The 26,963-nt window shown below is 48.9% G+C and overlaps 1 long non-coding RNA gene across 1 annotated transcript in view; it reads left to right on the forward strand.

The window, feature by feature from the left end:
• Window positions 1-17,976: 17,976 nt before the first annotated feature.
• LOC122371269 overlaps window positions 17,977-26,963 on the forward strand; it is a 60,200-nt gene continuing 51,213 nt past the window's right edge. The window contains exon 1 of the long non-coding RNA XR_006254705.1: window positions 17,977-18,041. This is a non-coding gene — a long non-coding RNA (uncharacterized LOC122371269). The remainder of the gene's footprint in view (window positions 18,042-26,963) is intronic.

Genomic DNA, 26,963 nt, shown 5'->3' on the forward strand with positions numbered 1-26,963 from the left:
TACAATCAAGCCTGGATCGGTCTTTCGCGATACAACAACACCGCTCCCTGGACCTGGGCTGACGGAAGCCCGTACGACTTCAGTCTCTGGTACATGGACGACCCGGACTATCGCGGTGGAAACTGCGCCCTCATCAACTACTACGTGGAGGGCATGTGGGCCGGCCTCGGCTGTTCGGATTTCTACTATCAGTTCATGTGCCAGGTAGCTGCTACCTGAACGACGGCCGGTAACGGCCGCCTGCGAGATGAGAGCGCTTCTGTTTTTGGATTTTGACCAAAACTTACAACGACTTATTTCGACGAACTCAGCTACAGAAAAATACGACAAGAACTTTCCTTTCCTTTTTGCGCTCAATTAGAGTTCCCTGGAAGAGAGCAACCTTACCTATGTTTATTTTTATTTCTATCCCACTTCTCTCTTTTTGCTCTAAAGCTCTTCCCCGTCATTGTTCCCATGTCTTTTTTATACTCTCTGTTACAATATTGTTAAATTTACCATTCCATTTGTTTTTAGCGGTCCCAGATTATTACGGACCAGACAACCGTGCATTGCAATGATGAACGTTTTTTCCTTGACCACTTTGTCCAGCCACGGATGCGGAGCGATTAAGAAATATCTTATTTGCCAAATAGCTGCCAGCTGAAAAGCAATGTCTGCTATCAGCAATCTGCCGGGGTACTCAAATGTGTTATCATCGCTGCTGCCATGATGCTGCTATAAGTCACAAATAAATCGTGAGCTGAACAAATGTAAAAATTGTATTAGCGCAATGGCAAAGTACAAGATTTTCTACGGTGACGCGATAATTGTTTTCTGTGTTGTAGATAATAGGTGCATATTTTGTTTGGAAGAGAGGGGTTCACCTGACTTTCACGGGTGTCGACATTCGTACTGTCTTGGGTGGCCCGGAGTTTAGGTTTCTCAATACTTTACGCGTAGTTATCTCAGACTTTGTGTTACGGATGACAGAGGGATGGATAAAAACATGTATGTCCCGATCGGTGGTTCGTGTGACAATGCATGAATGTTCCGAGTGCAAGGTTTTGCATGGATGGTAAGCTTGCTAGAGGCTAGAATTTCAACAATTCAAGTCACTCGTTATATATCAGTCTTTTTTTGCGTTCCTGAGGTTTGAAATGACTGCTTAGAGCAAAATTAACGTGATGTTTTTTTACAGTACCATAAACGGGAGTGACTTTGCCTTGCGGGGTGACTTTGCCATGCTTCTCGTAAAATGCTTTAGGGAGATCTCCAGTGATAATTTACGAAAAACGTAATAATTTTTTTATGCACAAATGAAAGATAATCGATGGGCCTTCCAATTTAGCCAACACTGAGAGATAAGTTACCACTAAATACCTAACTGGGCTCCATTTTATTGGAGTCATTGAAATGGTCACATCTGAAGAGGTCCGAACTTTTTATTATCTAAGCATGTTTTAGACCAACTGCACGTTACGGGCCAAGGCCCATTGACGCCCGGACATCGAAGTCCTTGATGAATGTCAAGAGTTCCAAAAAACATTCGTTGTTGTTTAGCGTTTACGGTGCAAATATTGCGGTTAACTTATTAATATTTACATGAAAATCATAAAACAATCCCAATTTGATCCTATTAGATCACATTTTTTAAAGTTTGACATTTATGTGTCGAAGGTAAGCCCGGGAAGACTGTAGAAATATTTCTTAAATCCGAAAATGCCACATCAAATTCGTAAATTAGAATATTCACATACTTATACATTACTTAGAGCATAGCTGAATATTACATGTAGTATATTGCACTTTTGAAATAGTGACGGAATTTCTCTTAATTAACTGATGAGTAAGATTTTTTGCTGTCTGGGCAAACGTGACCAATATTTCACCTGCATTTTGCCACATTTAATATTCTTCAGAGAAGATTCAAACCATGTCCAGTGTTCACCAGTGCATGGACTTTCAAAATAGGACATTGCACTTTTTGTAAGTACAGACAGTTGGCCGCGTTTTTAATCAAAAGTCTTCCGTGCACGCTTCGGGTAGCTATTCGATTTGAATACCGCCGGTAGGCGGCGCTGCGGTCGCCCAACCGCCAGTGGCCGGCGGTGGCCCGTAACTGAATGCTGAAAATTAGTATGGTTGATCCTTGATCATGACAAGGCTGTTAAGTTAGCATATCCGGCAAAACTGGCATCTGTCACTTCATTTAGCTGAAATTTTTGGTGGCGATTTTTCCAAGTGAATTGCAGGCCACATGCAGGGTGACTTTGCCACCATGTTATCAAGGCAAAAATGAAATACTTATCCGATGCAATTCAAAATAACTTTTTAAAGTAGCATCATTTTGATCTCCAAACTGGTTTTTTTAAAGGAAAAGTTTATATGTTGAAAATTAACACAGGAATGCACAGTGGGAGTATAGAAAGGCAACAATAACCAAAATCCAAAAATGGATGAAGCTGGGCCCAACTTTTCATCACAGTCATGATCATCTACAACTCTTGAGTTTGTCAGTAAGACTAGCTGAAGAAACCTGTATCATTTTATAGATCGAAACGCTGATAATAAGGGTGCCGGTAAGTTGCCTCAAGAACGTCCTCTTTCTGTTCCTCTCAATGCCGCTGGAAGAATGCGGCAACTTCCTAGAGTACCGATACAATCATAGTTGTGCTTATTTATCTGTTCTGATTCATTTTTCAGTTTCTATTTACTATCAAATGTCAATTATTTTGAACAAATATAACGCATTATAAAAAGTAATGTATCCCTCCTTTTTTGTACATCATTTAACCCTCGCCCCGCTCGGAGGGGGGGGGCAATATACCCCCTGTGGTTTTTCCTAAATAGCAAGAAAACGGTAGCGCGCAGCGCCGCCAAATTTAAGGTACCTTCCCGGGCATCAATGTGACACCTTCACACAAAATTTCAAGTCACAGGTCACCTTGGTTCAGGAGTTATTGAGGTCAAACTGAGGTCATGTTCGAGCAAAAATGAGCAAAAAACATTACATCTTGAAACGCTCACCAAATTTACAGTTGCAAGCAATTTTAAAGTTCTTTATGTGGTCGTGTAGAGAAAAGATGCTGCTACTGCTTCTTATGAGCCCTTCTTTCGCTCAAGCCCCTCGCGAACTCGTCCCGACTCTGTCTCTACATTCTCCGGGGCGATCAATCATCGGAAGCACATAGGCCAGGGATGTGTGATAAAAATGATAACCAATACCCTGGCTCACCTTGAAAAAAATATCAATTACGCTTAACCCGCGCACCGACGGGGGGGCGGATATCCGCCCCCCCCCCCCCCTGAGGTTTTTTGCGGATAGCGGGAAAACCGCGGCGCGTAGCGCCGCGAAATTTGGTATGACTATTCTCTTATCAATTTTACACATGGTGTGTAAGTTTGAACCTCCTAACTTTAACCCTATTCCTGGCGGGCTCCGCCGGGACAAGAAACTGGCGGGGGGGGGGGGGCCGATTCGGCCCCCCCTGAGATCTCGAGAACGAAGCAAGATAGCGACAAGCGGTAAACGGCATCGGATACGCACGGCCAAGATCTACAATTTTTACAAAGGTCATTTTCAGGTCAGGTCAAAGATGACGTCACAGGGGTCGAAAAAGTCAAAATGGCGGCGCTAGATATGGAGAGAGTTTTTCTCGAATAACTTTCGAATTAGTCAAGATAGGAACAAACTAAGGGCATCATCGTGATCCTCTCGTCAATCCGCATCGAATGATATATATGTTGACCTCGAAAGGTCAAGGTCAAAGGTTGACCTCAGGTCACGTGACCTCGAGGTCATCATGTATATCATTCGATGCGTCTTGACGAGCTGAACACAATGAGACCATCCACGCGTCTGTATCTTGTTCCTGTACGGAGTTATTGGCCAAAAACCTTTGGTGACCTTTGATGACGTCACATGACCTCACAGCTGCCCAACAGCAAAACAGACCTCAAGGTAGTGAAGGTTGATCGTATATGAAGTCATGTATGGTATATGGGGCCATTCCGACCCGTTTTAGTGGTAAAAACAGGGAGTTGATTTTTCCCCCATTGACTTATAATGGGGAGGTCGCAAAATTGACCTGACCTTAGGTCACCGATATCAAAATTCCGAGATATACAAATTGCACATACTGGTACCCTAACTAAACCCTGAAGAGAAGAAATTGATCGGTCAAAAACTCTAGCTCTGGCGTGATTGCAAACTTTTCTGAGGTAGGGTCACCAAACCGCCTCTGGTGACCTGACCTGAGGTCAGATCAACTCAAAATTTTCAGACATGTTGCGTAGAAGCCTTTTAGGAAAAGTCAGAAAATTTGAGCTTCCTAGCTCAACGCGTTTGGGAGAAATAACCAAAAAACCTCAGGGGGGGCTCCTGAGGCCCCCCCCCCGCCAGGAATAGGGTTAAAGGTCAGGTCACCAGGTCCCTTTGAATGACCCAACCTGAAGTCACTTTTTTGCAACTTTGTCACCGTGCCAGAGCTACAGTAGATGTCGGAGGCCTTTGAAAGTCGCAGGATGTTATTAGGTCATTAATAGCTACAATTTGTATATCTCGGAATTTTGATGTCGGTGACCTAAGGTCAGGTCAATTTCGCGACCTCCCCATTATAAGTCAATGGGGGAAAAATCAACTCCCTGTTTTTACCACTAAAACGGGTCGGAATGGCCCCATATACCATACATGACTTCATATACGATCAACCTTCACTACCTTGAGGTCTGTTTTGCTGTTGGGCAGCTGTAAGGTCATGTGACGTCATCAAAGGTCACCAAAGGTTTTTTGTCAATAACTCCGTACAGGAATACGATACAGCCGCGCGGATGGTCTCATTGTGTTCAGCTCGTCAATCCGCATCGAATGATATACATGATGACCTCGAGGTCACGTGACCTGAGGTCAACCTTTGACCTTGACCTTTCGAGGTCAACATATATATATCATTCGATGCGGATTGACGAGAGGATCACGATGATGCCCTTAGTTTGTTCCTATCTTGACGAATTCGAAAGTTATTCGAGAAAAACTCTCCATATCTAGCGCCGCCATTTTGACTTTTTCGACCCCTGTGACGTCATCTTTGACCTGACCTGAAAATGACCTTAGTAAAAATTGTAGACCTTGTCCGTGCGTATCCGATGCCGTTTACCGCTTGTCGCTATCTTGCTTCGTTCTCGAGATCTCAGGGGGGGGGGGCGGTCATCCGCCCCCCCCCCCCCGTCGGTGCGAAGTTGGCGCAGACCCCCGTCGGTGCGCGGGTTAACAAAAGTCCCAACTCGCAACAACAGCATCCGTCCTAGCTGAGGGTTATCTCCCACCGGATATGCATGCCAATCATACGTTCATTTGTCCGTCCCCTCTCATTTCTGTCATACACCCAGCCATACCTTATAAATTGTCAGAGTTAACCATCTCTGATCCCTCCCTCTTTGCCTAACTTCCCCCGGTGGTGCTAAGGCGTGCGCAAGTCGTTATTGAGTCATTGGCCTTAAATTTAATTAACCGTTATCCCTTCATAACCACGATGCTCCGTACATCAGGAAAACGCTTCATAATGCTCACGCTACACGAATAGAATATACGAACCACCACAGATTTCGGCACTCCGCCCTTGAATTACGCGACTTATAGCGGGTCCAAGACCATGTCGAACTACCTATACATAAAATAATAAGCATCCTCCGGTCCGCGGTTCCAAGACTACGGCTCGCAGGACACTGTGTAGTCTGGTTTTTCCGCGGGGGACTATTTTAAATTTTGGAGCCGGGGCTGGGTAACTAAGGTCCGTCCGGGCTGCCTGCGTCATCTCCGTATAGCACGCGGTTTTCGGGTCAGCCCCCGGCAATCGAAAGGGGCGTACCGGGACGGCTGGGACCACTTCTGCGCCTGCCATCTATCGGGCAGTGCTTGGAACTACAGCGGGCGCCGGCCGGCCGGGCCGCGCGGCGCCGTTACGGGGCTATGGAGGCGAATGAGGTGGTGTAAAACCAGACGAATTTTACGCTTGTAAAGCAAAAAACGAAAAATGTACACTCACCACAGTGTTCAGGAAAGTACTGGGAACAATATGGATATAATTTACAGCTAGTACGATGCAAACTGTTGGTTCCCTAGAGCAGTAGTTACATACTCGTAGGAGATAGGACTTTAACATTACTGGAGCTTCTAAACTGCGCTCGCAAAGTAGTTGATTGTAAATATTTCCATTAAGAGGCAAAAATATAAAAATGTACAGTCAGAGCGTTGTTCCCAATGCTTCTAGGTACATAATGAGCATAAATTTAGCTTGAAGTGTCATCACACATTGGTTCCCAGTCCAGTTTAAAACGACACTTCGTGCCGCAGAGCCTATCTCTTCCAATGGATGGCGGCTGGGTGGCGGTTGTAGTGGTGAACAAGACAATTCTTGAGTGAAATGAAATCATTTGCTTTCAAAGAAGAATTTTGAAGAACTTGTAATATTTGACAAATGATCGTTAATTACAGTGTATAATTTCAAGTTCATGGCAAATGAAAAGATTTTAAACAATGCTTGTGAACCCCAGTACCGCCGCGCGAGTAAGCAAGTACTCGACGCACGGTCTGCCCGCCACTTCTGAAAATGGTCCGCGGCCGGGCGGCCGCGACCCGACACGGTTAGTCTTCGTCGGCTTTACACGAATCCATGACTACCAGTATATGCCGAATTACTAGTGGTGCCAATTTCATGAAATTTTAATTCCAATTCCGATCCAATTCCAAGAACCTGCCAAGTAAATTTCCAATTTTGTCCAAAGCGGGGGCTATTCCAATTTTTCCCGATTTTTGCATTTTTGCGTAAATTTTAAAAGCGTTTAAAAGCGTTTTAAAGGCCTCCGTTTTAAAAATTTTTAAATTTTAAAGGCCTTTTGTTCCGATTAATTTCCAAAAAATCTTAAGAATTCCGTCCAAATTCCAAATTGGAATCGGACAAAAATTGGAATTCCAAGAAAAGAAATTCCGATTGGCACCACTACGAATTACCTATATAAAGGAAACTAAGCGTACCTCGGCCCACGGCGGGCTTATCTAAACTTTGAAACCGGGCTGGGTAACTAGGTTCGTCCGGGCTGCCTGCATCGTCTCCGTATAGCCGCGGTTTTGGAACAGCACCGGCACCGAATGGGTTAGCCTCCACTGGCTTCACACGATTCCACGACTACCAGCGTCATAGGTGCCCGCAGCCCTATCTATCCGTTGCTGGTAGTTTAACTGTCGTCACAGACCTATCCGAAATGACCGCTGCACGGCCGGAATAAATCGACTGACAGCGGGGTGGCCAGCACCGTCTTACTGCGATCACCCGACTCGCATGCTTGCGGTATTTAATGTTTACCCCCCCCCCCCCGTCCTGCGGCATCACACGTTTCTTCGCGGGACATTACTTAACCGGCGGCATACGTCTCCTCGCTGGGACGCCTGGGGTCCTAACCATCTCCGAAACTACCTACGTCGCTTATCGAATGTCATCCTGCGCTGATCACTCAATGGACCAATAGCGGACCTAACCTATCGTTTTAAACCGGGCTGGGTCACTACTATGCATTTCAGACCCCATGAGACCCTGTTTTTCGGCGATAATTTCTTTAATTTTTGTCCAATTAGCTTGAAATTTTGGCAGACCATATTTCAGCTCAAGCGCCAATTTTTGTCAATATGGTCTCTTAACAAAATATCAAAATTTAGAGCACTTGTCGTTGGCTCGTAATGTTAATCAGTTTTTGCACCCGGATAGAGGCTCGCTCGCTACCGCACCGGATTGGATAGGAGCGCTGGCCAATCACGTTACGCCGTGCTCAACTTGACTCCGCCCACCGGCCGTGACCGCGATGGGTCTATGCCGCTTCAGTCGGTGTCAGCACCGCGGAGAGGTCGCAGCGGGACCACATAATGGAGACAAGTGAAGCTGACAAAGTTGTTTCGGGACGAAAGCCAAAAAATTATCCGTTCGAGGGCATTTGGTGTCCTCTTCTCCTTATTTTGGTATTTAAACGTCGAACCAGCTCAGAATATTCAGAATGATCAGAATCAAGGTAGGATCTATTGGAACCAGGGATGCGGAGCCGGAGCCGGAGCCGGAGCCGGAGCCGCCGGAGCCGGCATATTTTGCCCGGAGCCGGAGCCGGAGCCGGAGCCGTGAAACAATATAGCCCGGAGCCGGAGCCGGAGCCGGAGCCGTCAAAAAAGGGGGCGACTCCGGCTCCTTTTCTTAAGAGGAAACAATTATTTACCTAGTTCGGTTTGACAGTACAAGGCGTAAAACAATGTGGTATTCAAAATAGCCTTGTTATACAAATACAGAAGCAACGTGTACCAATCCCATCGCCTTTTTTCTTCCACCCGTATTTAATTGATCGCATAGGTGATGTACTGAGTAGAAGCCGGAGCCGGAGCCGCCGGAGCCGGAGCCGCCGGAGCCGAATCATTTTACTCGGAGCCGGAGCCGGAGCCGGAGCCGCCATGACATTTCACCCGGAGCCGGAGCCGGAGCCGGAGCCGATTTTTTTCTCCGGAGCCGGAGCCGGAGCCGGAGCCGTCTGAAATTTCCACGGCTCCGCATCCCTGATTGGAACGGAACCGGCCGTAGAAGTAAAGATAGATGGACTCTTGGACTCTGAACATTTATTTAAGCCGGAGTTGCACCTATCTCATCGTCAGGTTGGGTCAGGTCACTACCCGATTACCTATAAGATCATGCGTAAGCCTCTGCATGACCCAAAAATATTGATATATTTGGCAGCGTCAATAAATGTTTCTGAGGAAGGCGCAGAAAGCAACAAGGTAGGATGAAGAGTCTCGGGCACGGCCGATTGCCTGGGGCATCGCTCCAGCGAGACGACCGTATTCGTGATTCGTGAAGCGGTGCGGGGCGCCGGGTGGGGCAGAAGCGAATGTGTCGTATGGTAGAAATGGCCTTTATCGCGGTGTCATGTGCGTGTTATATTGTTAAGACGTGCACAAAAAGAAATATGAATGTGGCAGATGGACGTTGTGCACTACACGAGAACGATCATCAAGAAACACGTATCTTTTTGTAAAACTTATGTATGTAACAGTAGGTATGTCCTCAATGGTGAGGTAACTATCTCTAGGCTTTTACTTTTCATGTTTGCATTTCAACACATAAGATCTGGGGGTAAAGTTAGTCCGGCGACCTCCTCAACCATCACTCGACCTGTGATGCGGCGGATGTCGTGGGGGATCGAGTGGCGACCTGGCTGGACCGGACCGGCTGGACGGTCCTCAACTCTGGAGAAGCGACCAGAGTGGACAGTCAGACGGCACCGGACATCGCGGTGTGCGCCCTCTCCCTGGCCCGCCGCACATCATGGCTGCTGGACGACTCGCTCGGTAGTGACCACCGGGTGATGAAGATGACTGTGCGGAGCGGTTTCAGCAGCTCAAGACGAGTCCGCAAGGCCCGGTGGGCTTTCAAGAAAGCCGACTGGTCAGCCTGGTCTTCGGAGTGCGAAGCGGCCCTGGCAGACCCTCCTCGGGGTGCAACGGCACAGCAGCTGTGCACGCGCTTCACTGCGGCCCTACAGAAAGCCAGCGCGCGACACATCCCTCGTGGGGCGCGCGCTGATCCGAAGCCCTGGGCTACAGACCCGGAGCTGGAGGAGGCCATCGCGGACCGCCGTTCAGCACAGGCCCGAGTGGACCCCGCAGTCCCCGAGACGATCCAGCGCTATGTTGATACCAGACGACGAGCGGCGGAGGTGGAGGCGAGAGTCTCCCGCCAACGATTCCACCAGATGGTATCCGAGGAGATGAACAAGCCCAACAGCATCGGCCGAGTGTCGAAGATCCTCAAACGATGGGAAGGTGCGACCGACGACGACCACAGAGACGGCCAGGCTATGGAACACGGAGGACGCCTCCTAGTCAAGGACGGCGACAAGGCCGACGCCTTCTGTCAAACATACGCCTGGGTCTCACGCCAAGTAAGGGTTCCCAAGGTCGACCGCCTGGCGAAGCAGCAGAGGAAGGCCCTCACCCCGTCCACGTGCCGAGAGTGTGACGGCGCCCGTGTGGGATGCTGCGGAGCCTTCAGCATGGACGAACTGGTCCGGCAGCTGAACTCTCTCAAGTTGAGGAAGACACCCGGTCCCGACGGCATCACGGCTGAGATGCTCCTCCACCTGGGCCCTACCGCGCGACGGGAACTCCTGCACGCCATCAACAGCAGCTGGCAAGAAGGAGCCGTCCCACGTGAGTGGCGCCAGGCCACAATCTGCCCTATCCCAAAGGCCGGGAAGGACAAGCGCCTGATCTCCTCATACCGACCGATCGCGCTCACCAGTCACGTCTCCAAGCTGGTCGAACGCCTAGTCCTCAGCAGGTTGAACCACGTTGTAGCGGCCCGGAACCTAATCCCACCCGAACAGGTGGGCTTCCGTGAGGGCCGCTCCGTGGAGGACAGTCTGGGGCGACTGGTGCAGCAGGTTCAGGACGGATGGCAGCGCCCGCGATCGCGTAAGAAGCAGCCAGCGGACGGCGAGACGGCCCAACGCTACGTCCTGACGGCGTTCGACTTCTCCCGAGCCTACGACACGGTGGATCATCGGCTACTCCGCGTCCGACTGTTGCAACAAGGCATACCACTCTGCCTCATCACCTGGATCTGGAGCTTCCTCCGCGACCGCCGAGCTCACACAGAAGTTAATGGCACCAAGAGCCGCGAGCGAATCTTCAGAGCAGGTCTGCCACAGGGAACCGTGTTGGCGCCGACCCTGTTCCTGTTATGGGCGGCGCCACTGGCAGACGCCCTGAAGAAGATCCCAGGCACGACGCAGTACATGTACGCCGACGACACGGCGACGCTATGCTCTGGCAACACCATCCTGGTCGCACGGCGGAGAGCCCAGCAAGCGGCTGATGTTCTGGTGCAGTGGGCCCTCGCCTCGAAGATGAGGGTGGCGAGCGAAAAAACCCAGGTGCTGGTCCTCTCTCAAGCCCCCAAGGACGCAGTCGACTGCTACATCAAGGTAGCAGGGGAGACCGTGGCCGCGGGCGCCCAGCTGAAACTCCTTGGAGTTACTCTAGACCGCACCCTCCACTTCGGGGCGCACTGCAGAAATCTGCGACAGAAGACTCGTCCCCGGATAGCCCAGCTCAAGAGGCTAACTGGGCGTGACTGGGGCCTCCGAGAACAGCAACTTCGAGCGGTGGCCAATGGATATGTCAGGGGCCCCCAAGAACATGCCGCTGCGGCCTGGCTGCCTGCCACGCCCGCTTCCCACGTCGAGATCCTCGAACGTGAAGTGCGGGCGGCCGCGCGCGTGATCACGGGCTGCCCCGTCTCAACACGGACCCACGCGCTGCTGGCGGAAGCCGGTATGCCCCCGGTCTCGGCGCGGCGTCTCTCGCTGGCGGCCCGCTTCCTGGCCAAGGCGAGAGCCCTGCCGCGCGAGGACCCGCTCCGCACCGTCGCCGACGAGGTGGTGCCGGCGCGCCTGTCCTCCGTCACTGGTTGGAGACAGGTGGGCACGGAGGTTTGGGAGGCGGCTGGCGTGTCGTCGCCGATCGAGCCCATCCTCGCTAGCCGGCAACCCCCATGGGTGACCACGAACGGCGTGACCTTCCGCCTGGACGTCGGGCCCGGCCTCCCGCCGAGAGCAGCATCTGCCCAGACGAAGCTGGAGGTAGCCACTCTCCACCTGAGCGGCCTCCCACAATGCGCCACGTGGGTATGGACGGACGGCGCGGCCGACGGAGGAGTCGCCAGCGGAGGTGCTGGAGCTCTGCTCGAGCTGCCGGACGGCGAGACCCGGGAGCTGCGGGTCGCTGCCGGCAAACTCTGCTCGAGCTACAGGGCGGAGCTCGTAGCCCTCAACGCAGCACTCGAGTACCTGCGACAGCACCCGGCGCACACAGAGGATCCAGTGGTGGTCTGCACAGACTCTCAAGCGGCTCTCCGAAGGCTGCAGGAGGGGCCGTCTGCGCAGTCATCGCCCCTCGCAACTGCGATCTGGGACAGCCTGCTGGAGCTGTCGTCGAGCGGTCGCCGGGTCCTCCTACAGTGGATACCGTCCCACTGCGGAATCCCGGGGAATGAGCGCGCGGACCAACTCGCCAAAGATGCCTCAACTCTCCCCCAAGAAGACGTCCCTGTTGACGTGACCACGGTCTACCGAGCTGCGGCGAGACTCGCGCGTGCCCGTACCACCAGCCAGTGGCCTCCTGGCTGGTACCGCACGCTGATGGAGGGGCGTCCCCCGCCGCCGGTTCGTGGACCCAACAGGCTGGACGCAGTGGAGACTCACCAACTACGAGCAGGACACTGGTCCGGGTCAGCCCAGTACCTGCACAGAATCGGGCGGCACCCATCGCCGGAGTGCGCCCAGTGCAGTGATCGGGGATGCCGGGCAGGATGGTGCCGCGCCTGCGGCGAAGAGGCCGACACCCCGGACCATGTCCTTCTGCGGTGCCCGGCGCTGATGAACGCCCGGCTCCACATCTTCGGCACCATCTTCCCGAGCCTGAGCGACGTGCGACGAGACGACGCGGTGGCGGCCCTGGCGAGGGTCGCCAGGTACCTCCAGAGCCGTTAGGCTACAGCTCACCAGAGCCTGGAGGGACAACACAACAACACAACAACACCTCCTCAACCTAAGTCGATGACAAAATGGATTACTCCTGAAGGTGTTCAATGCTTATGTTACACCGGGATGATGTAAATCGATCACGCCGGCATATACATTCCTAATCAAATTTTATATATCAAACACATAAATTGCATCCTATTAATGGTGATTCTATTTTGCAATTTGGACGTAGTCTGACGCGATACATAATTTTACGCAACCATTTAAAATCAACAGCGTCTTTTATGTGCGTTTTTTTCACAAGCCCCGAATCTTGCGTGGAAATAGATATTTTGTTATGACTGAACAAGGTGTACGTACATTTGTGATAAATACAAAGTCGAGGGCTTCAGCTAGTGCGTTACTTATGCGCGCTATTTAGCTCATTCGATGAAGTTACGGCTGCAACGACAACTGCACGGCAGCTACGCTCCATGCGAGCCGCCCCGGTGCGACAGCTACTGCCCCGCCCGCTCCACGCAGCCGACTGACCGGCCAAGGTCACCGCCCCGTCCGCCGGGAGGGCGGAGCTTAATGGTCACGTGTTTGTGACGTCACGCCTACGCACGGATAGCCTCTACTCCACTGACGGATTTACGAAGCCGATTTTAACATTACGAGGCAACGACAAGTATCCTAAAATTTGATATTTTGTTAAGAGACCATATTGACAAAAATTGGCGCTTGAGCTGAAATGTGCATTGTGAAAATTTGAAGCAAATTGGACAAATATTGAATAAATTATCGCCGAAAAACAGGGTCTCATGGGGTCTGAAATGCATAGTAGGTCCCTCCGGGCTGCCTGCATCGTCTCCGTATAGCCGCGGTTTTGTGGGGCCCGCACCGGTAACCGAACAGATTAGCTTTCGTTGGCTATGCACTCATCCTCAATGATCAATCCTCAACTCACTCTCTTCCTTGCTCTTAATTTCGCGACTTATTGCACGTATACTCCAGCGAGGCCTACTATTTAGTGGGGTCTATTCGGGCTCAGCGTCATTCAGAAAATCCGATTTATCTACGTGTACAGTCTTCTTCCCTTTCACTCGCGTCTCATCTCCCTCCTAACCCGTGGCCGCGTCGGTGGACTTTCCACGCACAGGGGCGTGACGTGCATCATCTATCTCCCGGTTTCGTCCCTTGCAGTGTCCATGTGGGGTACAGTTACATATATTTCGTGTGCGGCAAAGTCTATGTGTGCTCCTTGTATTCGGACCGTTAGATAGAGTGGGACGCCAGGAATTCCGCTGACGCACTATATTGATGGAAACCGGACGGTGGTACGGTAGGAATAGGATAATAACAGCCAGAGCACTCTCCAGCATAAGGTAAGGTAAGGAGGTCCCGCGTGTTCTGTGCGTGCTGCTTGTAGTCGGACCATCGGATAAAGTGGAGCGCCAGGAATTCCGCTGACGCGTAATATTTATGGAGACAGGACAGTGGTACGGTAGGAATAGGATAATAACAGCCAGAGCACTCTCCAGCATAGAGTAAGGTAAGGAGGTCCTGCGTGTTCTGTGCGTGCTGCTTGTAGTCGGACCGTCGGATAAAAGTGGAGCGCCAGGAATTCCGCTGACGCGTAATATTTATGGAAACAGGACAGTGGTATGGTAGGAATAGGATAATAACAGCCAGAGCACTCTCCAGCATAGGGTAAGGTAAGGAGGTCCTGCGTGTTCTGTGCGTGCTGCTTGTAGTCGGACCATCGGATAAAGTGGAGCGCCAGGAATTCCGCTGACGCGTAATATTTATGGAAACATGACAGTGGTACGGTAGGAATAGGATAATAACAGCCAGAGCACTCTCCAGCATAGGGTAAGGTAAGGAGGTCCTGCGTGTTCTGTGCGTGTTGCTTGTAATCGGACCGTCGGATAAAAGTGGAGCGCCAGGAATTCCGCTGACGCGTAATATTTATGGAAACAGGACAGTGGTACGGTAGGAATAGGATAATAACAGCCAGAGCACTCTCCAGCATAGGGTAAGGTACGGGGGTCCTGCGTGTTCTGTGCGTGCTGCTTGTAGTCGGACCATCGGATAAAGTGGAGCGCCAGGAATTCCGCTGACGCGTTATATTTATGGGAACAGGACAGTGGTACGGTAGGAGTAGGATAATAACGGCCAGAGCACTCTCCAGCATAGGGTAAGGAGGTCCTGCGTGTTCTGTGTGTGCTCCCTGTATAATCCCTATGTGTACTGTGTAAAATCAAACAGATAAAGAAAACTGATCGTTGTAAATTACTCTGGCCAGACACCTTGGAAATGACCTCTTTCCCGACTGTGGGTTGGCATATAGCCTTTTATGCTCCATCCTTCGATCCCTGCCCTTCAGCATAACTCACACTCGTATTTCAATATTTACAAGTCCCATTTATTTACATACTCCGACGCAACACCTTAAATTCCCTTACACGTCAAATTTAAAGGAAACATTCTGGGCCCAGGCCGCCCATCAACTGAGCCCCACAAGCCGCGCGGTGCGGTACACAGTCGCCCGTCCCTTTCCCGACTCCCCACGGTGCATAATCCCCTCCGTCCGCCTTAATCACCACGGGGCGCCGGACGACTGAAGAGGGTCCACGTCGGCACGCGTATCGTATCACGCACACAGTTACATTATTGATCGAAATCGAATTGTGAAATTAAGCTACCTAGACTGAAAGTCCCAAAATAAATTGAAATACCTGAACTGAATGGCCTAAAATATTGCGGAACGACACCTCAAAAGGGGAAATATAATGTGGCTCACATAGCAGCAATGGGGGGGGGGGGGTGATTATTTGAAGGATTTAGGGACTAGGTGCGTGCCCGTGTTCACCGTGACCTTACTTGAGATGGAGTCGCTGACATGATGGCCGTGTCCGTCCAGCGCCCGGCCCGGCGGCCAGAGCCGCCGCCGGCGCCGTGATGTCCAGCCGTGGAGGTCTCGTGGATCAACTGTAGTCCGAGAGAGCGTGTGTGTGTGTGTGTGTGTGTGTGTGTGTGTGTGAGTCCGTGGTCCGAGAGAAGCGAGAGAGCGTTCCAGTTCCGTCTCATCAACTTATGCTTTTGATGACGTCATACTTCAGAGGGCCGAGTAGCATCACCTTGTCCAATCTTCTTCCTCTATTCTCAGAAGCTGCGTTTGACTCCGCCCTCAAACGTTTGTGATTTGCTGACAAAATTTGGGCGTCCCCTCGGGCCATGGCAGTCGCACCCTTTCGCGCAGCGATCGGGCAGACTCGCCGCCGGCGATTACGGCGCCTGAGGCGCCAGGTGGCGGCCGGCCTTCCGCTCCCCTTGTTTTTAGTCCTGCGCTCCCCCTGTTTTGAATGTCTCCGGCCAGGTGTCCTACTTCCATGGTGGTGACCGAGTTTCATTTCATCCACTGGGCCGGTCTCCGCTCCCCTCTCTTGTTTTGGCGTTCCAGTGGAAATCCAGGTCGACTTCTGTGACGGCGGCTGGGTGCCGAGCGTGGAACAGAGTCTTGTTTTCCAAAGGCTAAACTGATTAATGGCTCGACACCGGCAGGATGGTGCGTTTCGGTATGCTATTTGTTGACTTCAGATCCGGGTTCTCAGGAAGTGGGGTGGTCATCTAAAGGGGACCCCTGTTTGTCAGAGCCGGCTGCACCGTCTGTATGGACGCCAGCTGGGACGGAGAGAGGGTATCACAGCCGATTTAGCCGGCTGACCGTGTCTGTGCGGCGCTTGCAGATGGCTATGTTTCAGCTTGTGACACAGCTTGCAGTTCCGCATGAAAGATGAAAAAATGTAGCGCATCTGCGTTACACTACAAAACTGCTATCTCGGATTTTCAAAATTTTGGGATTTTGACCCCCAAAAATAAAAATGATTTTTTTTTTAGAAAAAACTCACGAAATTCCCAAAACTTTTTCGAATTTCGAAAAAAGCGGAATATATATGATAGCCCCTACCCTCTTCTATCTACATACCAAATTTTGGATCGATACACTTTTTTGGCCAAATTATAGCGAAAAAACGTCAAAATTTATGACGTCAAATTTTCAAACTCAATGTTTAGCAATTCTAGACCATGTAGCGAAAAACAAAGACCACCTTCTGACTCCTCGTGACGGGCTGCATCGAATCGATACCCATTTTATGCAAAAATATCAAGTTTGAAATTTGACCTTATTTGACCTGACCTTGACCTGACCTTCACCAGAACATAACCTAAACTGGCCCCAAAGGTTGCCAAACCCACATAATCGCATTTGCCATGTAAAATGGACCATAAAACATGCATCACATGATATTTTCATATTGTGACCCTCAGTGACCTGACCTCTGTGACCTGACCTGGTATCAGTGACCTCAAATAGCAAAATATCTGTTTGACGAACAATTCACTATCGATGATATTTAATGATATGCATTCAACTCGATTTTACAACACACTTCTTGAAATGCCTGTAAACAGTGAAAATTCGACCTTTGACCTGACCTGTGACGTCATCGGTTTGACCGAGGTCAATGAAATTGGGTCACAACGTAGTCCCCCGTTGGGGCTATCCAACGCCGTTTGCTGCTTGTGGCTATGTTGCGTGGTTCTCGAGATCTAAGGGGGACCAAATTGCCCCCCCCCCCCCAGCGGGGCGCGGCTCGGCAGACCCCAGCGGGGCGCGGGTTAAGAGCAAAAAACCTCGAATTGCTTTATTATTTCCTATTAAACAATCAAGGATGGCTGCTTTTCCCCATACAATGGAACAAAAATGCTTGAAAAATATTTGTTAACGAAACCATTATTTGGCATAGTGGCAAAGTCACCTCTTTTTCAGTTACTACAACTTTGCCACGACTCAATTTCTTTATAAATTTATTTTTTTAGGCAAGATATAAATGCGATAATAGCAAAATCCAAGGAGCCAATCTTCATCCGCGTTTTGAACATAGAGTAATCCCAATAAGTTAACAAGTTTAAAGAATACAAGCGTCTAAAGTTGAAAACATGGAAAAGTCACCCCCGTTTATGGTACTTACAAGTTACAAATTCACCATCAAAGACCTGTCGCGTCCAATGACATCAAAATAAATTTTAACGGTCAATCGTGATCATCTGACATCAACAAAAAGGATCAATCGTTATCTAACGTTTATAAACGGCTAAAACGAATATTTTCGTGGCACACGGCATGTCCATTGTCCAATTGTCCATGATATCTAGAAGTGAATTAACAATTTCTCAAGTTAGAAATACCTATCTGGGCATAAGTCGCACATGGACACGATAAGGGGTGTCACCTGTTGGTTGACATCGAGCCTTGCGCTGCATTCAGCAGCTGTTCCGTCACCCCACCCCCTCCCATCCCAGCCGGCCCAGGGTGGGAACACGCCTGCATGAGCTGATAGTGGAAAACATATAAATATCGTCCCATGAAGGCGAGGTGCATGTCTCTGCCGAGACGGAGCCGACACTCCAGAACTGCATAGGGTCTTCTTGACACACAGGTGAGATTGGCGGCCTTTTGCTTGGGGTAATATATATATATATATATATATATATATATATATATATATATATATATATATATATATATATATATATATATATATATATATATATATATATATATATATATATATATATATATATATATATATATATATATATATATATATATATATATTTGCGAGATCAGATCTTGTACTTTCAAGTTTCAGATAAACAGGCTGATGTTGATGTCTTATTAGAAATTGCTGTGCCGTGACGAGGGCTGCGGAGTCGAAGTCCGAGTCGGAGTTGGAGTCGGTCGGAGTCGACAGTTCTGCCCGGAGTCGGAGTCGGAGTCGGAGTCACCAAAATCTTACCGACTCCGACTCCGGAGTCGGAGTTAACGCTGCATGGCTCAGCGTCATGCACTGCACCTGTTTAATTGACGATACTGAACTCGAAATTAGATTCTGTCGAAAAAAAGGCCATTTTGCTGTTTTGGACGAACGTTTTCAGCGAAAGAAGCAGAAGACGGTGCCGGAACCTGCTTTTTAACTCTGCATGTTATTTTTAATGCTTACTAGATGGCCATGTTTGCGCGATAACTGTATGGTATCTAATTGATTTTACGGGTTCTGTAGTGTGTACCAAGTTTGAGAGAAATTGGCCAAGCCGTTCTTGAGATAGGAAACTGCTCCTTTCCAGGTGTGCACGTGCATTAGCATTTAGCACCCTACATATGGTAATGTGTCGTTCGATATGTGCCCGTTGACAGTCCCAAAATTCAGCACAATCGGCCCGGTAGCGGCTGAGTTATTGCAAGAATAAATTCATTTTATTTACTGGCGAATTCCCCTGGCGAGAGGTGCCTTCCGCTACCGCTTGTTGTCAAAGGTTCAATGGCCTGCCTGGGCCTGCCTGCCGAAGCCACCGATCCGATTTCGTCGGAAAATACGCGTAACGTTATCAAAACACGGTCGCATGCTTCAGTCATTTTCACAAAAGTTTATTGACTTTTCGATAGTATTTTGGGTGGATATTGGTCAGAAAAGAATGCTCTTTCCGAATATGTAGGTTTCATAGCGATTGATCAGCGTTTTCAATACGTTTTGATGTTGTAAAAGACATCGCGCTCCGCGCGAATCAAATTTTCAAATTAATTTTTCATTATTAAGGAAATGGTACGGAGCATCAGTTTTTGTTTGCTATTATCTGATTACACATACATTTGTCTGCAAAATGATACAACACCGATGTAATTCCGTCAAGCCGTTTTCCAGCGGCATCGATTTTCCCGTCACAATGCACGAAATAGGCAATTTTTTCACAACCGGGGGTATTGCCTTGCACGTGACGCGTGCTATACTATGAAACCATATCAATACGCTAGGCCCATCTCTCCTCTATCCAGTGGTGGCAACCCCACCTCGCTACGGCAATCTGTCGCCGAGTTTTGGGCCCGGGAAGTGGGCGCCGCAGGCCGGTTTTCGCCCCATCGTCGATTTGACCGTTTCCTGTGTTAACCCTATGGCGCACGCGAGCGCGTGCTGACGGCGCACCCCTGGTCCGATCACCCCCAAATTTTAATACAAAGGCCGCCCACGCCCACAGATTCGGCATGCCAAATTTCACGCCGATACGCGGCGCCTTTCAGGCGCAATAAGACACATAAGTCCTGACAGACGCAGGCACGCACAGACATCTTATAAATCATAATATAGACTAGATGGCATGTTTTGCACTATAACTGTGCGTTTTGATGGATGCATTTGAGGAGGCATTATTTTGGGTGTGGGAACTTATGATTTTTATTTGTCTTATTTTGTCGGAGTTGGATATTTGTTTGAACGGCATGGTATGCTGGTGCTGGTTGCGGGTTGTTAGAGCCTTTCTCATGGTTTGCCTTTATCGAACTCAAACCCACCCTACCCTACCCTAACCTACCCATATGCTACCTTACTAATAACCTACACATAGTTAACCTTCTCATACTCGATTAAAGTAACGTACCAAATTTGAGCGCAATCGGCCCAGCCGTTCTTGAGATATAAAACTGGCCCGCTGCACGTGCGCACGCGCTAACTGAGACTCCATATGACTTGTGCCAGCCACCTTTCTAAATTGTCCCCAACAGTGAACAAAATTTGAGCGAAATCGGCCCAGCCGTTCTTGAGATGTATAAGTGGACCCCTCACGTGCGCACGTGCAATCGGTCCACCCCACCTGCGACACATGGCCGTGCATCGCCAGGTGAGTGCCCCCTCCACCCACAGTCAAAGTTTCAGCACAATCGGCCCAGTACCGGCTAAGTTATTGCTAATACAAATTTGTTGTTTACTGGGGAGCACCTATTTTGTGTTTCCGAATTCCTCTTGGCGGGCGGTGCATTGCAGCCCATGCTTTGATAGCTATTGTCAAAAGTTGAATGACTTGCCGGCCATAAGCCATCGATCGGATTTTGTCGAAAAATACCGGTAACGTTAACAAAACACGGTCGTATGTTTGAGTCATTTTCACGAAAGTTTATTGACTTTTCGATAATATTTTGGGTGGATATTGGTCAGAAAAGAATGGTCTTTCCGAATATGTAGGTTTCATAGCGATTGAGAAGCGTTTTCAATACGTTTTGATGTTGTAAAGGACATCGCGCTCCGCGCGAATCAAATTTTCCAATTATTTTTTCATTATTAAGGAAATGGTACGGATCATCAGTTTTTATTTGCTTTCCTATCATTACACGTACATTTGTCTGTAAAATGGCACCACACTGATTTCATTCCGTCAGGCCGTTTTCCAGCGGCATCCATTTTCCCGTCACAATGCACTAAATCGGTCATTTTTTGACAACCGGGGGTGCTGTCTTGCACGTGGCGCGTGCTATGCTATGAAACCATATCGATACGCTAGTTCCATCTCTCCTCTATCCATTGGTGGCAATCCCATCTCGCTGCGGTCACCCATCGCCGAGTTATAAGCCCGGGAGAGGAGCGCTGCAAGCCCGATTTTCGCCCGTTGGCGGTTTTCGCCGTCCCCGTGTTAAGCCTATGGGAGCACCCTTTTGCACGTGCCGACGGCGCACCCCTGGACCGATCCGTCCCAAATTTTAATACAGAGGTCACATCAACCCATCGATTCGGCATGCCAAATTTCACGTCGCTACGCGGCGCCTTTCAGGCGCAATAAGACACATAAGGCATGACAGTCGCAGGCACGCACGCACGGACATGTTATAATTCATAATATAGACTAGATGGCATGTTTTGCGCTATAACTGTGCCTTTTGAGGGATATTTTTGATGGTGCCATTAGATTGTGTGTAGAAACTTGCATCTTTATTTATTTGGTCGGAGTTTGATATTCGTTTTAATTGAACGGTATGGTGTCTCGGTGCTGGTTACGAGTTGTTAGAGCCTTTCGTCAGTTGGGCCCTTATTGCACTCAACTCTACCCTACCCTACACTACTCATACCCTGCCCTGCCCATAACTCACCCTACCAATACCGTACCCTGCCCTGCCCATACACTACCCACACCCTATCCTACTCATACGTTACCCTTCACCACATACCGTACCTTACCCTACTCACAACCTCATCACCCTCTATCGAAGCGATGTACCAAATCTGAGCGCAATCGGCCCAGCCGTTCTTGAGATATAAAAGCGGCCCGCTGCACGTGCGCACGCGCTAACTGAGACTCTAGATGACTTGTGCCAGCCACCCTTCTAAATTGTTCCTAACGGTGTACAAAATTTGAGTGAAATTGGCCCAGCCGTTCTTGAGATGTGTAAGTGGACCCCTCACGTGCGCACGTGCAATCGATCCACCCTACCTGTGACAAACGACCATGCATCGCCAGGTGTGTGCCCCCTCCACCCACAGTCCAAGTTTCAGCGCAATTGGCCCAGTAGTAGCTGAGTTATTCCTAGTACAATAATGTGCTGTTTACTGGTAGGCGCTTATTTTCAGTGTTTGGAATTCCCCTTGGCGGGCGGTGCATTGCAGCCCATGCTTTGATAGCTATTGTGAAAAGTAGAATGACCTGCCTGCCGAAGCCATCGATCGGATTTTGTCGAAAAATACCCGTAACGTTAACAAAACACGGTTGTCTGTTTGAGTCATTTTCACAAAAGTTTATTGACTTTTCGATAATATTTTGGGTGGATATTGGTCAGAAAAGCATGCTCTTTCCGAATATGTAGGTTTCATAGCCAGTGATCAACGTTTTCAATACGTTTTGATGTTGTAAAGGACGTCGCGCTCCGCACGAATCAAATTTTCAAATTAATTTTTCATTATTAAGGAAATAGTACGGATCATCACTTTTTATTTGTTTTCCTATCATTACACGTACATTTGTCTGCAAAATGGTACCACACCGATTTCATTCCGTCAAACCGTTTTCCAGCGGCATCGATTTTCCCGTCACAATGCACGAAATCGGTCATTTTTCACAACCTGGGGTGCTGTCTTGCACGTGGCGCGTGCTATACTATGAAACTATATCGATACGCTAGGTCTGTCTCTCCTCTATCCATTGGTGGCAACCGCTTCTCGCTGCGTCTACCCATTGCTGAGATATCAAGCGGGAAAGCTAGCCGTGTCGGCCCGATTTTCGGCCGACCGCCGCTTTCGCCGACTCCGTGTTATCTCTATGAGCGCACCCTTTTGCACGTGCCGACGGCGCACCCCTGGGCCAATCCGTCCCAAATTTTAATACAGAGGTGACATCAACCCACCGATTCGGCATGCCAAATTTCACGTCGATACGCGGCGCCTTTCAGGCGCAATAAGACACATAAGGCATGACAGTCGCAGGCACGCACGCACGGACATCTTATAAATCATAATATAGACTAGATGGCATGTTTTGCACTATAACTGTGCGTTTTGATGGATGCATTTGAGGAGGCATTATTTTGGGTGTGGGAACTTATGATTTTTATTTGTCTTATTTTGTCGGAGTTGGATATTTGTTTGAACGGCATGGTATGCTGGTGCTGGTTGCGGGTTGTTAGAGCCTTTCTCATGGTTTGCCTTTATCGAACTCAAACCCACCCTACCCTACCCTAACCTACCCATATGCTACCTTACTAATAACCTACACATAGTTAACCTTCTCATACTCGATTAAAGTAACGTACCAAATTTGAGCGCAATCGGCCCAGCCGTTCTTGAGATATAAAACTGGCCCGCTGCACGTGCGCACGCGCTAACTGAGACTCCATATGACTTGTGCCAGCCACCTTTCTAAATTGTCCCCAACAGTGAACAAAATTTGAGCGAAATCGGCCCAGCCGTTCTTGAGATGTATAAGTGGACCCCTCACGTGCGCACGTGCAATCGGTCCACCCCACCTGCGACACATGGCCGTGCATCGCCAGGTGAGTGCCCCCTCCACCCACAGTCAAAGTTTCAGCACAATCGGCCCAGTACCGGCTAAGTTATTGCTAATACAAATTTGTTGTTTACTGGGGAGCACCTATTTTGTGTTTCCGAATTCCTCTTGGCGGGCGGTGCATTGCAGCCCATGCTTTGATAGCTATTGTCAAAAGTTGAATGACTTGCCGGCCATAAGCCATCGATCGGATTTTGTCGAAAAATACCGGTAACGTTAACAAAACACGGTCGTATGTTTGAGTCATTTTCACGAAAGTTTATTGACTTTTCGATAATATTTTGGGTGGATATTGGTCAGAAAAGAATGGTCTTTCCGAATATGTAGGTTTCATAGCGATTGAGAAGCGTTTTCAATACGTTTTGATGTTGTAAAGGACATCGCGCTCCGCGCGAATCAAATTTTCCAATTATTTTTTCATTATTAAGGAAATGGTACGGATCATCAGTTTTTATTTGCTTTCCTATCATTACACGTACATTTGTCTGTAAAATGGCACCACACTGATTTCATTCCGTCAGGCCGTTTTCCAGCGGCATCCATTTTCCCGTCACAATGCACTAAATCGGTCATTTTTTGACAACCGGGGGTGCTGTCTTGCACGTGGCGCGTGCTATGCTATGAAACCATATCGATACGCTAGTTCCATCTCTCCTCTATCCATTGGTGGCAATCCCATCTCGCTGCGGTCACCCATCGCCGAGTTATAAGCCCGGGAGAGGAGCGCTGCAAGCCCGATTTTCGCCCGTTGGCGGTTTTCGCCGTCCCCGTGTTAAGCCTATGGGAGCACCCTTTTGCACGTGCCGACGGCGCACCCCTGGACCGATCCGTCCCAAATTTTAATACAGAGGTCACATCAACCCATCGATTCGGCATGCCAAATTTCACGTCGCTACGCGGCGCCTTTCAGGCGCAATAAGACACATAAGGCATGACAGTCGCAGGCACGCACGCACGGACATGTTATAATTCATAATATAGACTAGATGGCATGTTTTGCACTATAACTGTGCGTTTTGATGGATGCATTTGAGGAGGCATTATTTTGGGTGTGGGAACTTATGATTTTTATTTGTCTTATTTTGTCGGAGTTGGATATTTGTTTGAACGGCATGGTATGCTGGTGCTGGTTGCGGGTTGTTAGAGCCTTTCTCATGGTTTGCCTTTATCGAACTCAAACCCACCCTACCCTACCCTAACCTACCCATATGCTACCTTACTAATAACCTACACATAGTTAACCTTCTCATACTCGATTAAAGTAACGTACCAAATTTGAGCGCAATCGGCCCAGCCGTTCTTGAGATATAAAACTGGCCCGCTGCACGTGCGCACGCGCTAACTGAGACTCCATATGACTTGTGCCAGCCACCTTTCTAAATTGTCCCCAACAGTGAACAAAATTTGAGCGAAATCGGCCCAGCCGTTCTTGAGATGTATAAGTGGACCCCTCACGTGCGCACGTGCAATCGGTCCACCCCACCTGCGACACATGGCCGTGCATCGCCAGGTGAGTGCCCCCTCCACCCACAGTCAAAGTTTCAGCACAATCGGCCCAGTACCGGCTAAGTTATTGCTAATACAAATTTGTTGTTTACTGGGGAGCACCTATTTTGTGTTTCCGAATTCCTCTTGGCGGGCGGTGCATTGCAGCCCATGCTTTGATAGCTATTGTCAAAAGTTGAATGACTTGCCGGCCATAAGCCATCGATCGGATTTTGTCGAAAAATACCGGTAACGTTAACAAAACACGGTCGTATGTTTGAGTCATTTTCACGAAAGTTTATTGACTTTTCGATAATATTTTGGGTGGATATTGGTCAGAAAAGAATGGTCTTTCCGAATATGTAGGTTTCATAGCGATTGAGAAGCGTTTTCAATACGTTTTGATGTTGTAAAGGACATCGCGCTCCGCGCGAATCAAATTTTCCAATTATTTTTTCATTATTAAGGAAATGGTACGGATCATCAGTTTTTATTTGCTTTCCTATCATTACACGTACATTTGTCTGTAAAATGGCACCACACTGATTTCATTCCGTCAGGCCGTTTTCCAGCGGCATCCATTTTCCCGTCACAATGCACTAAATCGGTCATTTTTTGACAACCGGGGGTGCTGTCTTGCACGTGGCGCGTGCTATGCTATGAAACCATATCGATACGCTAGTTCCATCTCTCCTCTATCCATTGGTGGCAATCCCATCTCGCTGCGGTCACCCATCGCCGAGTTATAAGCCCGGGAGAGGAGCGCTGCAAGCCCGATTTTCGCCCGTTGGCGGTTTTCGCCGTCCCCGTGTTAAGCCTATGGGAGCACCCTTTTGCACGTGCCGACGGCGCACCCCTGGACCGATCCGTCCCAAATTTTAATACAGAGGTCACATCAACCCATCGATTCGGCATGCCAAATTTCACGTCGCTACGCGGCGCCTTTCAGGCGCAATAAGACACATAAGGCATGACAGTCGCAGGCACGCACGCACGGACATGTTATAATTCATAATATAGACTAGATGGCATGTTTTGCACTATAACTGTGCGTTTTGATGGATGCATTTGAGGAGGCATTATTTTGGGTGTGGGAACTTATGATTTTTATTTGTCTTATTTTGTCGGAGTTGGATATTTGTTTGAACGGCATGGTATGCTGGTGCTGGTTGCGGGTTGTTAGAGCCTTTCTCATGGTTTGCCTTTATCGAACTCAAACCCACCCTACCCTACCCTAACCTACCCATATGCTACCTTACTAATAACCTACACATAGTTAACCTTCTCATACTCGATTAAAGTAACGTACCAAATTTGAGCGCAATCGGCCCAGCCGTTCTTGAGATATAAAACTGGCCCGCTGCACGTGCGCACGCGCTAACTGAGACTCCATATGACTTGTGCCAGCCACCTTTCTAAATTGTCCCCAACAGTGAACAAAATTTGAGCGAAATCGGCCCAGCCGTTCTTGAGATGTATAAGTGGACCCCTCACGTGCGCACGTGCAATCGGTCCACCCCACCTGCGACACATGGCCGTGCATCGCCAGGTGAGTGCCCCCTCCACCCACAGTCAAAGTTTCAGCACAATCGGCCCAGTACCGGCTAAGTTATTGCTAATACAAATTTGTTGTTTACTGGGGAGCACCTATTTTGTGTTTCCGAATTCCTCTTGGCGGGCGGTGCATTGCAGCCCATGCTTTGATAGCTATTGTCAAAAGTTGAATGACTTGCCGGCCATAAGCCATCGATCGGATTTTGTCGAAAAATACCGGTAACGTTAACAAAACACGGTCGTATGTTTGAGTCATTTTCACGAAAGTTTATTGACTTTTCGATAATATTTTGGGTGGATATTGGTCAGAAAAGAATGGTCTTTCCGAATATGTAGGTTTCATAGCGATTGAGAAGCGTTTTCAATACGTTTTGATGTTGTAAAGGACATCGCGCTCCGCGCGAATCAAATTTTCCAATTATTTTTTCATTATTAAGGAAATGGTACGGATCATCAGTTTTTATTTGCTTTCCTATCATTACACGTACATTTGTCTGTAAAAT

The sequence above is a fragment of the Amphibalanus amphitrite genome, unplaced genomic scaffold, assembly GCF_019059575.1.
Source record: "Amphibalanus amphitrite isolate SeventyFive unplaced genomic scaffold, NRLGWU_Aamphi_draft 001224F_arrow, whole genome shotgun sequence".
Taxonomy (NCBI): domain Eukaryota; kingdom Metazoa; phylum Arthropoda; class Thecostraca; order Balanomorpha; family Balanidae; genus Amphibalanus; species Amphibalanus amphitrite.